General features: G+C 54.1%; 1 protein-coding gene across 3 annotated transcripts in view; it reads left to right on the top strand.

Annotated features, from left to right (window-relative positions):
* The first annotated feature begins 434 nt into the window (after positions 1-434).
* CTBP2 (C-terminal binding protein 2) overlaps positions 435-12,833 on the top strand; it is a 154,217-nt gene continuing 141,818 nt past the window's right edge. Inside the window, exon 1 of one of the 3 annotated variants that reach the window (XM_045069021.1) lies at positions 435-556. The gene's annotated coding sequence lies outside the window, so the exon portion shown is untranslated. Of the gene's footprint in view, positions 557-929; positions 1,018-12,833 lie in introns of those variants that run through there. The other 2 variants (XM_045069023.1, XM_045069020.1) reach the window with 2 other exon arrangements.

Consider the following 12,833-nt stretch of genomic DNA (forward strand, 5'->3'; position numbering starts at 1 on the left):
GTTGGAATTAGCATCCTCTTGCGGGTGAGCGCGGCGCGGGGCGAGTGCGGGCCGGAGACCCCCAGCGCAGCCCCCTCCCGGCGAGCGGGCGCGGGGCTGGGACCGGGGTGGGGAGGATCGGGAGCCGGGTGGGCGGAGGAAGGGGGTGGGGTGGGTGGGGAAGTAGGAAGAGGCTCGGCGGCGAGGGGAGGAGGAGGAAGGGAAGGGGAGGGGTAGGGTGGGGAGGGGAGGGGGGGAGGGGAGAGACCGGGAGAGGAGGGGAGGGGAGGGGAGGGCGGGAGGGGGAGGGGCGGGGAGCTGGAGAGATTAAGTTTTTGTGTGTGTGTCCCTGTGTGCGTGTGTCATTTTAAGGTGGCCCGGGAGCGGCCCAGAGGAGCCGGCGGCGGCCCGAGGAGCGAGGGACCGAGCCGGGAGCCATGCCGCGCTGAGGGGGGGCCGCACAGCCGCCGCCACCGCCACCGCCGCCGGGTGGGGTGGGAGGGGCGGGAGCCGCCGCCGCCGCCACCGCCTCCCGGGTGGGCGCCCTTCGCCGTGGACGCCGGCGGCCCGGGACGAGGTAAGAGGGGCCCCGGGGAAGGGCTGGGGCCGCTGCCGCCCCCGCCTCACCTGCGGCCGCGGGCTGGGGGCGCCGCGCCCGCGCCTCACTGCGCCACTCGGCAAGGGGGGGAGGAGGAGGGCGAAGGACACGGAGCCGGCATCCGAGGACATCTTTGGTCTGCGCCCCCGTGTCCCCGCTCGGCGCCCGGGGGTGGGAGCCGGCCTGGAGGTCCCTGCCTGCCGCCTCCCGCCGCCGATCGCGCCCGCCGGCTGCCGTTTGTGCCAGGATTTTTGTTGTTGTGATGAGAGTTGATGAATGCGAAGTAGGCGGTCACCTTCCTTCCCATCAGGATTGGCAAAAAAAAAAAAAAAAAAAAGAAAAAAGAAATCCCGAGCGCGGCGGCGTCCGGAGGGCAGCGGCGGCGGCGGCGTCTCGGCGACGGTTTCCTAGGCGCCCCCGGCTCCTGCTCCCCGAGGCCGGTGGGTGCGCGCGCGGGGGCCGCCCGCGACCCAGGCCGAGCGCGCGGCGCGCCGCGGGGACAATACGGCCGGATCCCCCGGGACTGGGAGTCCGAGCGCGCGGGGCCTTAGGCGTACGGGGCGGGGGCGGGGGGAGCGCGGGGGTCCGCTGGGAAACCGGGGCGCGCGCTGCTCAGGGCCCCCAGGGGAGCGGCCCCTGCTGGTCGGGGATCCCGCGCGGCGCCCCGGGAGCGCAAGTGAAAGAAGGGAAAGGAGGCGAAGTGGAACCCTTTTGTTTTGCCGGCCCCGCATTGTTGGCTCCTCCGGGCAGCCGGGCCACATCTGCCGCCGCCGCCACCACTGCCGCGCCGGGCTCGGCCCGCCAAAGTCGCAGCGGGGCGGGGGCCCGGGGCTGGCCGGGCGGCGGGCGCGGGCGGGGACCGAGCGGGCCGGGCATTTCCTCTGCCCGTCCGCGCTCCCGCGGGCACCACTTCCTCCTCGCCCGCCGCCGCCGCCACCGCGGCGAACCCGGTCTGCCCGCCTCCCCCTCCCGGGCTGCACTTTTCGGGTGGGGCGAACCGAAAAGAAAAAGTTTCGCAGGAGGGGCTGGCGAGGGCGCGCCCGGGGCGGCGGGGACCCGGCGCGCGGCGCAGCGACAGCCGGGCCGCCGCGGTCGCCTCTTTCTCCTCTTCCTCCGCGGCGCAGGACTGACCCGCGAGGCCGAGGGGAAGCGCCTTTCTTTCTCTCTCTCCCGCTCTGCCCAGCGCTCCGGGGCAAGTTGGGCAGAGGCGCGCGGGAGCCGGGGCGCGCCGGGGCCTTTCTCCGGCGGGAGGCCCCGCGGCGTAGCTGCTTCGCCCGCAGCCCACGCAGCGTCCTGGCGCTGGGAGGCCGCGGGCCCGGGAGCTCGGCGCGGTCACCGCCGGCCGCGGCGAGACACACACGCGCGCACACACCCTCCCGTGGCTCGCTCTCGGCCGCGGCGGATGGTCGCGGACCCTGAGTGTGCGTGTGCGCGCGGGTGTGTGGGGTGCCCCCCCTCCGGACCCCGAGTACTTTTTCCGGAGGCGGCCCCCCACAGCGGTTGGCTCCAGGGGTCCCCCTGTTTAGTATTTTATAGGGGGAAGGAGGAATTTTTCGTAGGAATCCCGCTCGCTCTGCGTTCTTGCGGTGGAGGCTGCTGGCAGTGGCCTACGTCGTCCTGCCGGGCTCACTTGCCCTATCCAGGGTAAACAGATCTTTCTGGGTTTTTTTCCACCTTTTTTTCTTTAAAGATTGGAGATCAGGTTAAGTTCTTAGAGAGTCAGATGTGAGTGGCTTGAAGGGTAGACAAGAGAATTGTATTCTATAAATATGCATTGGGAATTTAAAATGCTAAGTGCCTTATTTGCAATTCTGTTGGATATTCTAGAGACTGGTATATTTTTATCTGACATGGATAATTTGGAGGGGACGTATATTTTGGTTAGTTTACAAAGTGATTCTGCCTCCCGACTTTGGCGAAATGTATTAAACTCTCCGACTACTCTTTCAAAGAAGAGTCTCTACTAGGTGCTTGGGTTCAAAGACAGTTTTAAAATTACCTCGTGTTCAGTACCTAAGACTGCTGTTCCGCCTCTAGGGTTCTCACAGTGGAACTAGTTTTCTTGTACTTCGGAGAATTTCAGCGTTTGGAAAAAATGTTTAAATAAATCCTTTACGTTTTGAAGTACTGGTGCTTTCAAGGATCTTGTTTTTGTAATCATTTGATTTCAAAGAGTACTTCTTACAGCAATTATAAAGTGAGATTCAAAATGCTAATTAAATACTTTAAGTCAGAGCAGCTTTAATATTGAAACAATCAATCTTTCTTTCTTTCTTTCTTTCTTTCTTTCTTTCTTTCATAACAGGACTGTATCCTAGAGTTGAAACACTAAGAATCCTTTTGTCTGCCATCAGATCTCTGAACTGCTGTGACACTCTCCTGTAAAAACACACACACACAGACACACACACAAACCCCCCACAAAAAACCTGGTGCCCTTTTTATTGCCCCCAAAAGAAAAGTTAATGAGATGGTAGGTTTCAAGCAAAAAAGCAGGCCCTCCTTCTTGCAAAATATGCTTACAGTTGCCATTGAAGTTGTATGTTAACCGTGAATGCACTTGCCTTTAATGAAGCCGGTTTAATCGTTCACACTTGATCAAGTATAACAGGACCAAACAAAGGAAATAAGCCAGCATATTTCTGTATAGCGTTGAGGGGTTTAGTTTAAGTGTTGATGTCAGGTCACCCCCTCCCCCTACTGTGCCCCCAGTGCGAGGGAGTGAGGGTTGAAGGCTAAGGGAATTTATGGCGCTGATTGGTTTTTCTGTGCCCCAGGGGTAGGGGACCCCAGTTTGTCTCTGTAGAAAGCAGTTATGAGAGGGAATTTTAAAAAATCTTGGCTTTAGAGCTTGTTTTGAACCTGAGAATAGGATTTTTTGGTTTAATCCTTTTTCCTGCTTGGGAAGGTAAGGCTGGGGCGGGTGGGCATGTTGTCTCCCTCATTTCTGATTGTACCTTAATAAGGCTGAGTGGATGGAGGGTGTGTTGCTCTGCAGTTGGAGTTCCAAGCCCTGTGTTATTTACGACTTCACTTGGGATCTTTTGAAACTGGCCCTTGAAAGGGTGTTCTCCTGGGGGAAGGGCAGCGTGAATTACCTTTTCTTAACTGCTCTTTTTCCAAAAAACTTCTTTGTCCCTAAAATGTATTTCTCTGCTAGGCACAAGTTGCGACTTACTCTGGGACTTAGTCATCAACTCAAAGAAGAAATATTTGCAAAGTGTGTCTTCTTAAGGTTAGGAAAGTAAAAAAAGTTTCGCTACTTAAAAACAAACACTACTAGCATTGTAAAAAATACACCAGTGACATACTTTGTGAGATATTTTGGCCTTTTAAGACCCAGGGCACACCTGTTCCTGTCCCTGCAGGGTCGAGTTTGCTTTCCTTGGCATTGTTAATAAGGTCGTGTACACAGGATGAAACAGGAAAACTTGCTATCTGTATAATCATTAACTAGCCAATCAGTTATCCTTTCAGGGAATAATCGATAACTTTACTCTTGACTTTTAACACAACCACCCCCCCCCACCCCCCGTCCGCCAAAGAAATTGTCTGAGTCTGGCAAGTGTTTGAATTCAGAGAGTCGATGAAGCACGGCCCTAACAACAAACGAACAAAACTACAGATGATCCGGCAGCTTTTGCAGTGTTCAGCGTAGCTAGCTAGCCACAGGGTCAGTAAATGATGAGTGCATAAAATCAGAACTGAACAAGCAGTGCCCAGGGTTTGAAAAGGATATTGTTGGCAACTGTTTGAAATACTAAAGCAAAGGGAGCTCAGGATGGCTTGCAGCACTTGAAATCCTTGAGATTCGAGGATTAAAAACAACGAGGGCCTGCAAAGAAGGGCACACCCCTTCTTTGAGATCCAGCTCCACTGTGCCATTTACCAAAAGTCCTTTTCCTTCGTGAATCACTTTTGAATGCAAAGTTACACCCTCCGCATTTAACCGCTTTCCCTAAATGGAACAAATTTAAAGTGGAATGGCCATTCCCGTTGTCATTTTCTTTTCTTTTCTTTTCTTTTTTTTTTTTACCGCTGTCATTTCAATAGAGAAGGGCTGTCATCATGTCGTATGTGAGTGCAGCCTGGGTCCCTCTGTGAATAATCTTTCTATCAGTGACAAGCAGCAGGTTAAGTGTCCTGTGTCCCTGATAGACTTAGATTCATAAAGTGCATGATCAGGGGAGGGAATTTTATCTGTTGGGCAGGGCACAACTCAGGTAATCTTTCCAGTGGCTGACTGGTAATTCCATCACAGAGGCCGGAACACAGTGCTGCAGTAATTAAAAAATGGGAGTGCATTTTGCCTGACGCTTTGAAGAGAAGTACTTGTGCTTAGCAGAACCGTCTCGGTATAGTGAAATATCGGGGTGCCTTTTCTCCATGATCGTCTGTGCATCGCTAGCTTAGGAGTGCTCGCGTGGACTACTGAACAACTTCTAGGAGGCATATGAAAATGCTGGAATGGGCACATTCTGAGGCTACACTGCCTGGATAGATATCCATTTTCTCTTACAGCTGGCGAGCATGTCCGTGCAGCCGTTAAGGTTACAGCACACTGGGAAAGGAGGGAAAACTCAAGTCTTCTCCCCACGGATGAGCTCGAGAAGTTCATTTTTTCTTCAAGTCTATGTTTGACAGAATATGTATCAAAGACCTATAGAAAGGGTTTTTTTGTTTGTTTTATTTTATTTTATTTTAAGCCCCATCTCTGGATTTAGAAAATTATACTTACTCATTGCTAAAAACTTCAGAACCATTTTCAAGGTGTTCCGTGTTTCTTTTGATCATGATTTAATGGATGGCATCCAGAAGCCATCGGTGTGACTTGCGTGACACTCACAAATTATTGTTGGGGCAGATTCTACCGTGTGTGTTTAGTTCTCATTATCGATGTTTTAAAGCCTAGATTTATGGCTGCACTTGGGCATTCAGGACTTCTCCGGTGAAAAGAAGGACTTTGCACATTGTGCAAAAAAAAGGGGGGGGTGGGAGATTCACAAATGAATACAGAATGTACAGTAGGGAGAGAGCCAGGCCATTGTTTGTGTGGAATGTTGACAATGGGAGCCAAGGGGCAGTTTGGCCTTCATTCTTCCAACTGCTCCAGAACACAGAAACTTCGGGAGCTGCGGACGAGATGGGAACCAGAGGCAGACTGGCATACTCATCTGCCTTTTGCCTGGCATGGCAATGTGGGCCACTGGTCTACTCCTTTCCATAGTTTTCTTAGAAGGTGGTCTTTTTTGGACTGCTGGGGACCGTTGTGTGCTCTTCTCAGTAATCTGCTTTTTGGAGTAAAGATTCTCAAGGCAGAGAGAAGGGTTCTTCAAAAAGAAGTGTAAAAGGCAGACTCCTCCTGCCTCCCCGCCCCCCTCAAAACGCAATTTTAAAGAAATCCTATTCAACCTTTACCAGAAATTGAGGCATTTTAAGTCACAGGAAACTGTCATGTTTATTTTTATTATTCCTCATGTTGAAGTAGTTTTTAATCTGTAGTGTTGGGGAAAGTAGAGCTAAAGTGAGTATCTGTTGGGTTTTCCTGTTTGGTTGGACAGCTGCTGTCATTCCTGAAAACACTCCTATATGCACTTTTCCCCCCCCATGCACGGAGCCCTCCTGCTTCCACGTGGGAGCTGGGGTTCCAGAGCTCTGTTCCAGCTCCGCAGTTCAAGTGGCAGTTATTATTGTGGCCTTTCTCTTTTGTCCCTCTGCCCTAAGTGGAATCAGCATAGACATCGACTACCATTGGGGGCTGATGCTTGTTCTGATTTTATCGAGGTGCACTTGGTTGAGAACTTGGGGGCCAGGTGACCTTTCCCATCTCTATCAAGACGATCCCTCCTTGAGTCAGTGTTTTAGGGATGATCTGCTTTAACTGTTTCCATAACTAAATTTAACAGATGGTGGCCAAAAGTTGGCTTACTGTTCACAAAAATGCAGATAAAATGGTTGGGTTCTTATTTGTGGGGCAAGTGATGCTTTTGATTTTATGGGGAATTGTGATTCTATCCTAGATAATGACAGAGACTTCATTTTCCCCAGTGGTATTTAGAAGGATGTTAATCCCCAAGAGCTTTTGTTGTCTGAACTTGGTGGGCTGGTCTTTGGTGGTTGTTTTCTGGGAGTCCAAAAAAAGTCAGGGGAGGGGGGTGTTGTGGTTGTGAAGCTGAGGGAGGGCAATGCTTTTCATTCATTTGGCTCTTAAAGTCTTTCCCACTTGTAAAATGCAAAAAAAAAAAAAAGAAAAAAATGCACCTTCCTTTGTGTTGTTGCTTTAACCGCCTTCAGAAGCAACCTATTGATCAGCAGAAATGTGCTTTTTGCATTAAAATAAGCCCTTAATTACGACTTGAAAGACAGTGTTCCTGGCTTGAAGATTGATTGGAAATAGTGGCCATATTTCTGTCTCATTCCAGCCTACGTAGTGGCAGGCACGGGAAGGGCCTTTTTAAAAGACGTGTAACTTAGGTGGCCAGCGGGTCTCTCTGCAGCGTTGGGACTAGCCAAGGGGTTGTAAACTCACTGCTGTGCTCCAGCCAGGCCTGAAATCTGGCCTCCAGCAATCTGTCCAAGTCCAGGACAGACAAAAACTTCATTATGGAGTCAAGGAGTCCCAGGAAGTTTTTTGGGAAGGAACAGTAGACCAAGACCACAGAGGTCAACTCTTCTGGCCTAATGGCACACCCCCCCCCCCCCCAGTAAAAAGCCTTCCTAATGTTGAGGCCTCGCAGAGAGCCAGTAGCAAGGTGGAAAGGGCCCAATCAATGGGAAAGTGCTAGTAGTGTACCCGCCCCAGGTGTGTGGGCGGGGACAGAGGAACTGCAGGTGAAATTCTTTGGCTGTAGGGGGTGTGAGGCAGGGAAAAAGTTTGTGCAGCTTTCCTGTTGAATGAGCTCTGTCTGGGACTTGATTATTTCCCTGATGGATGTCTCTAGTGCAGTAGGCCTGGAAGCACAAAGTCACACTGTATCTTCTGCGTGTTCAGGCCCAGTGGGCCTGGGGAAGGGGTGGAGGCGGTGTCCCCAGGCTCTTCTGGGTGGTGCAGAGCCAGCCGTGGATTGCAGCTCCCAGGTTGAGCCAGACGTGAGCCAGCCTAGAGAGCTAGGCTAGAGAGAGCCCTCTAGAGCGCTTGACACCCTGTCCTGGAATGGTTGAGGGGACTGGGAATGTTCCCCCTGGAGGGGAACGGCCTCACTTGGTCACATGGGCTTGCTTTGCTGGGAGGGACGGAGCTGTGGTGACACCAGGGAAGCTTTGCTGGACAAGCTGCCAAGCCAGATGGTTGCAGGGGCTCCTAGCATGGGCTGAGCTTGGCTGACTGCTGTGTGAGGTGTGGATAGGTCAGACAAAGCTTTCCACACACCAGAGACCACCAGGGTAGCCCTCACTTGGGGACACTTGCCCAGTGAACTGTGTGGGGTTGGGGAGAAACGCTACATCTTCCCAATGGGGGTGACATATTTTCAAAGTTTTTTTCTGTCCCTTCCCCAGAGTTGGAACTGTGGTCTGTGGCGCTGGCCGATTGCTCCCTCCGCCCTTCAGGGACTCGATGGAGCAGGAGGCCCAGCGTGGATACCAAGTGGGAATGGTATTTCTACCGGAGCACTCAAGAGATGTACCTTATCCTTTTTCTCAGCGATTTCTGGTTATGAGCTAGAAGTCACTCTAGGAGGGCAGTGAATAGAGTATATTTTCCTGTACAGATACCAGTATGCACATATAAGTGCCTACAAGTAAAATCTTAGAATGTTTTTGATCTTAAAACCATTTCGCAGCCATTAATCTTCGCGAAGCTCCTGCGGGCTAGGTAAACAGCAATTGCTATTTTGCCCGACGCAGAAAGAGTGAAATCACCTCCCCCAACTCCTGGAGAGGCTGGTGTCCGCCTCTGGTTTCCGTAGCGCGCTGGGGTGCGGGGGCCCCGGGAAGCCCCACGGTCCGCCCTGAGGGACCACGGGGCGACTTCCGGTCTCCTGCTTGACCTTCGGATGCGGGGAGGGCGAAGTTGGGCCTGGGAGAAGCCTGGCCGCCGCACCTGGCCGGGCCCTACCTGGAGGGGGCGGGGTCTGGCCGCGCTTCCCCGCGCGCCGGGACTGCCGGGGTGCGCGGCCTTGCTGGGGGTGCTGAGGGGACAGGCGTCTGCGGCGCCCGGGGTGCGGGACCCTCTGACCTCTGGGGCCCGCGAACCCGCCGGCTCCCGCCCTCCCCTCCGGGCCCGGGAACCTCGGACCGGGTTACCTGGCGGCCCCGCCCCTCCCCCTCCAGGGCTCGCGTACCTGTGCCCCCCCCCACCTGACACCGCCGGAAGCGCCCCTCCCCCGGCGGTGTCCCTTTCACTTGTAAATAGCAGCCGTTTCTCGCCGGGGGGAAGTCATCTAGAGGTGATAGAAATGGCCCCTGCCCCCCCCCCACCCCCCCGGGCCCACTTCCTCCTTCCTGCGCAGGCATTTGTGCGGGGTCCGACCCCGGGCGGCGGGGTTCCGGCTGGACGAAGCCCACACCTGCGGAGACCTTCGCGGCCCTCCCGGTCCCGCGGCGGGACAGGGAAGGGACCGCCAGACGACTCAGGACTCAGGTGGGTCCCGAACCCGCCCCCGAGGCCCGGAGCTGAACCAGGTCTGGACAGTGCCCCAGTCACCCCACCCTGCAGCGGCCGTAGGCTCCTGAGACCCCAGCTTGGGGGTCGCCTTGTTCTTGTCTGGACCCCTCCATCCCCAGCCACCAAGGGGACAGGGAGTTCGGCTGATTCGGTCGGCAGAAACGCACAACTTGGGCGGCTTGGCATCCCGTCCCCTGGGCGGTGTCGCTGCCGCCGCTCCTCCTGCCACCTTCCAGCTGGGGTGTTTCACCGGTGCTAGCGATGGCGCCGTCCTAGTTGCTGCGGAAGCTGCGGCGGCTACCCAGGCCTCACTCCGCTGGTCACGCTGCGGGTCCTGATGGGCCTGTGGCTCCTGATGGCCTGTGGCTAAAGCCAGGATGGTCTTGGGCTTCTCCGCTTTGCACCCCTCTTCTCCCTGCTGGAAGAATTTCTGTGTGTTTGATTCTTCCTATCCTGGCCCACTTCATTTGAAACTCAATTCCACCCAGGCCTTTTAAGTACTACTGTTAGTTTTGTGAGGGTAACGTCTAACTACTGTTTATTGAGCATTTACTTAGTATCTTTATCACATGAACGTTTGGTGTATGTTGTATTTGATCTTCACAGTAAGGGGGGGGTGATGTCAGGCGCAGGAGGCACTGGGGTGACTTGCCTGTCACCCCCTGCCCCAACGGGCTGAGCTGGGATTCAAACCAGGCTGTTGGCAGTGGGGTTCCAGCAAGATTCCTTGGCAGAGGAGGAACTCCTGCGTTGGGAACCTGTCCCGTGACCCTGAGAGCAGAACAGAAGTGAGAATTGCAGGCTTACCCCAAATCTGGCATGTTCTCCCCAGGATTCAGATGGGCTTCTCAGAAACAAGTCTTTCTCGGGCCGGGTTGGTTTCCAGATCACATGGGGCCCTGAGAAGTTGGCTTGTTTTAATTTCCGTCTTCGATTAGTGATCTTTTGTTAGCATCTCACAATCTAACGCCAGGGAGGAATTTCTAGATAGTTTCCTGGACAAGGCCTGTTTTAAATTCCTTACAGTTTTTGGGTTAATGAACAGCATGGCTCCTGAGAGAAGCCTCGGGCAGGCTTAGCAGGCAGGGGCCCTCTTGGATGCACGGGGATAGTTCTGCCCCCCTGGATCCCAGACTCACTGTCCAGGCAGAGCACAGACATGCCGAAGGAGCTCAGTAGCCTGGCCTGGTGCTGTTGTTCCAGCCATGTTCCTTCATTTACCCTCAGATCCTCTCCGAGGTAGAAGTGATGGTGTTTCACCAGTGAAGAAACCAAGGGTCAGAAAGGTTAGAGTAACCAAGGGAGCCAGAAGTTTAGTTGGTTCCCAGTCCATCTCGAGCTGGTTTCTCTGTAATTGATTGAGACTTTGTGCTTTTAATTGCAACTTGGGTACAATTGGGGATGGCCAAATTAGACCCCTTCCGTGCTCTTGATCTCATTTCTCCCTTGCTTTCCACCTGGGTGTCTGATGCAACTACCTCCCACACACACACACACACACACACACACACACACACACACACACACACACACAGATTATGTGGATAGCTTTTACAGTGCTTAGGGTTTTTGGTGGTAAAATTGTATTTGGTGGTCAGAGTACCATTTTATCAGACTCAGATTTCGAAGTTTGTGGTCTAGGTTAGTGATCTCAGAGTTCTTCAAAGCTAGCCCCCCTGCTTGCTGGTGTGTGCCCCTTTCTTGGGGGGAGGCTGGAGGTGCTGGGTGGGGTGCTCCCTCCCCTCCCTCTGGCTGCCGCTCACTTTCCAACAGGATTCATGCTGCGCTTCTTCCAACAGGAGTTGCTTCCTGTGTTCTACATGGGGAGATCTGGGAGAGGGGACAGGGAAGGTGGGGAGGATTTCATCTAATTGGAAGAGTCTGTTTGCACCATTCCTGTAAAAACCGGCCAGAAATTTGATTCCGCTGGGTAAACCTCCTTTGGGTGGCTGCCCTGCGTTTGTGTTGGCCTTAGAAAGGAATTCGAAATCATACTCGGAACAAAAGCAGCAGCCTTCTTTTCAAAGAGTCTATCAGAGAACTGAAAGGGAAGGGCACGAAGTTGGGTGTGTCCTGAAATCTGGAGAGGAGCCTGCTTGGGTGATGAACTCACCTGAATGGCAGCTGCAGCTGGAGAAGGTGACGTGAGAGCTCTCCCTGACCTTGGCTTCCTTTAGGGTAAGGTCCCCACAAGGTGGAGATTTTCCTGAAAAACAGGCTTTCCTTCACTGACAAGATTACCTTCCCGCCCTGCCTTGCTGCTCTCCCTTTTGTGAACACGTGTGTGCTTGGGAAGTGCCTGCCGGCTTTGCTGGTGTCCAAGCATAACCCCCTCCCCTGCCATGGTTGGGGGGTGGGGGAGGGGGGGCTCCGCAGACACCCCATCTCACTCAGTCTTTGGGTTCTTCCTGCTCTGGAGGGCTGAGGGGAAAGGCCCTGAAGGGGGGGTGTCTTTTGGCCAGCTGGTCCCATCAGCCCCGGTGGGCTGGCTTGGCTCTAGCTTAGGTAATGATTGTATTCTTTCCGTTTTAAGACCCCCATGCAGGTTTCAGACAGGTCTCCATGCTGCTTCCGTCCCCACAGGAGAGGGGCTCGGGGCGGGGGGCGGACAGGAGAAGGGGGAAGCTTCTTTGGGCCACACCGCCTGGAGAGGGAACCGGGGCTCCGTCCCGAGGCGTCTCCACCTAGACGATCCCCCGATGTCCCTGGTTGGCCTCACCATGCAGGCTCTCCATGGGAGCCGGGGGTCGTGGGTGCCCACAGAACCCGCCTTTGGATCTGTGGTGTAGAAAATGTGTGTCCCTGTCCTGTTCCATGTTTTGGGGTTCCCTGGCTCTGTAGAAAGGCCCCTGAGCTTGGCATCCTGGCCCCTCCAGCAGGACACGGGCCATCTGATTAGTGTCCCACATGTCTGTGTTAGTGCCACACTGAGTACACCAGGTTTCCCAAGCCCTGATTTTTCTCTGCCTCAGCCCCTGTGCAGGTTCTGTTTCTTCTGCTGCTCTTCCAAGGTGTGGGTTGCTTTTCAGTCAGGGTGGAGGATTTTTCTTTCTTTCTTCTTTTTTTTTTAAACACACATCCTTTCTTCTCATTTCTCAACTAAGCCTGGGATTAAGACTGCGGCTTCAACTGACAAAAGCCAGGAGATTTCAGAATTAAAGTTGGAATTCTATCTGTAATGATGTCTTCCTGAGTATTTAAGGAGGACTTGGAACCGTGGGTAATTTTTTTTCCTTCCTGAACTGGCCAGATGTGCTCCGAGATGTGGGCAAAGGAAGCAGCTCCGCGTGACCGGAGTTTTCTTTGTGATGATTGTGACCTTGCCTTAGTGGAGTCCCCTGTGTCCCAGGGGCGCGAAAGGGAAGAGGCTTGTAGGGGCCGCTGGTCGGGTTGTTCTTACTGTGTGTTTCACACGGGCCCGAGAGCTTCGAAGCTGTGCCCCTCCCCAGCTCAGCGAAACCACTTGAAACGCACTTTGCAAGTATAACTCTAGTTCTTTAAAATGTTTCTCCACCAGAGAGATTAAAAAGTTGGGTTTTGTTTTGTTGTGTTGTGATTCCTTTCATCATCTGGAGCAGCTGTGGCGGGCCGAGGGCACCCAGAGGGTGCCGAGGCAGAGGGACGGTGGGAGGCCCGTCTGGGGCCCGTCTG

Source organism: Mustela putorius, unplaced genomic scaffold, assembly GCF_011764305.1.
Source record: "Mustela putorius furo isolate JIRA1106 unplaced genomic scaffold, ASM1176430v1.1 tig00003909_pilon_pilon_pilon, whole genome shotgun sequence".
In the NCBI taxonomy this organism is placed as follows: domain Eukaryota; kingdom Metazoa; phylum Chordata; class Mammalia; order Carnivora; family Mustelidae; genus Mustela; species Mustela putorius.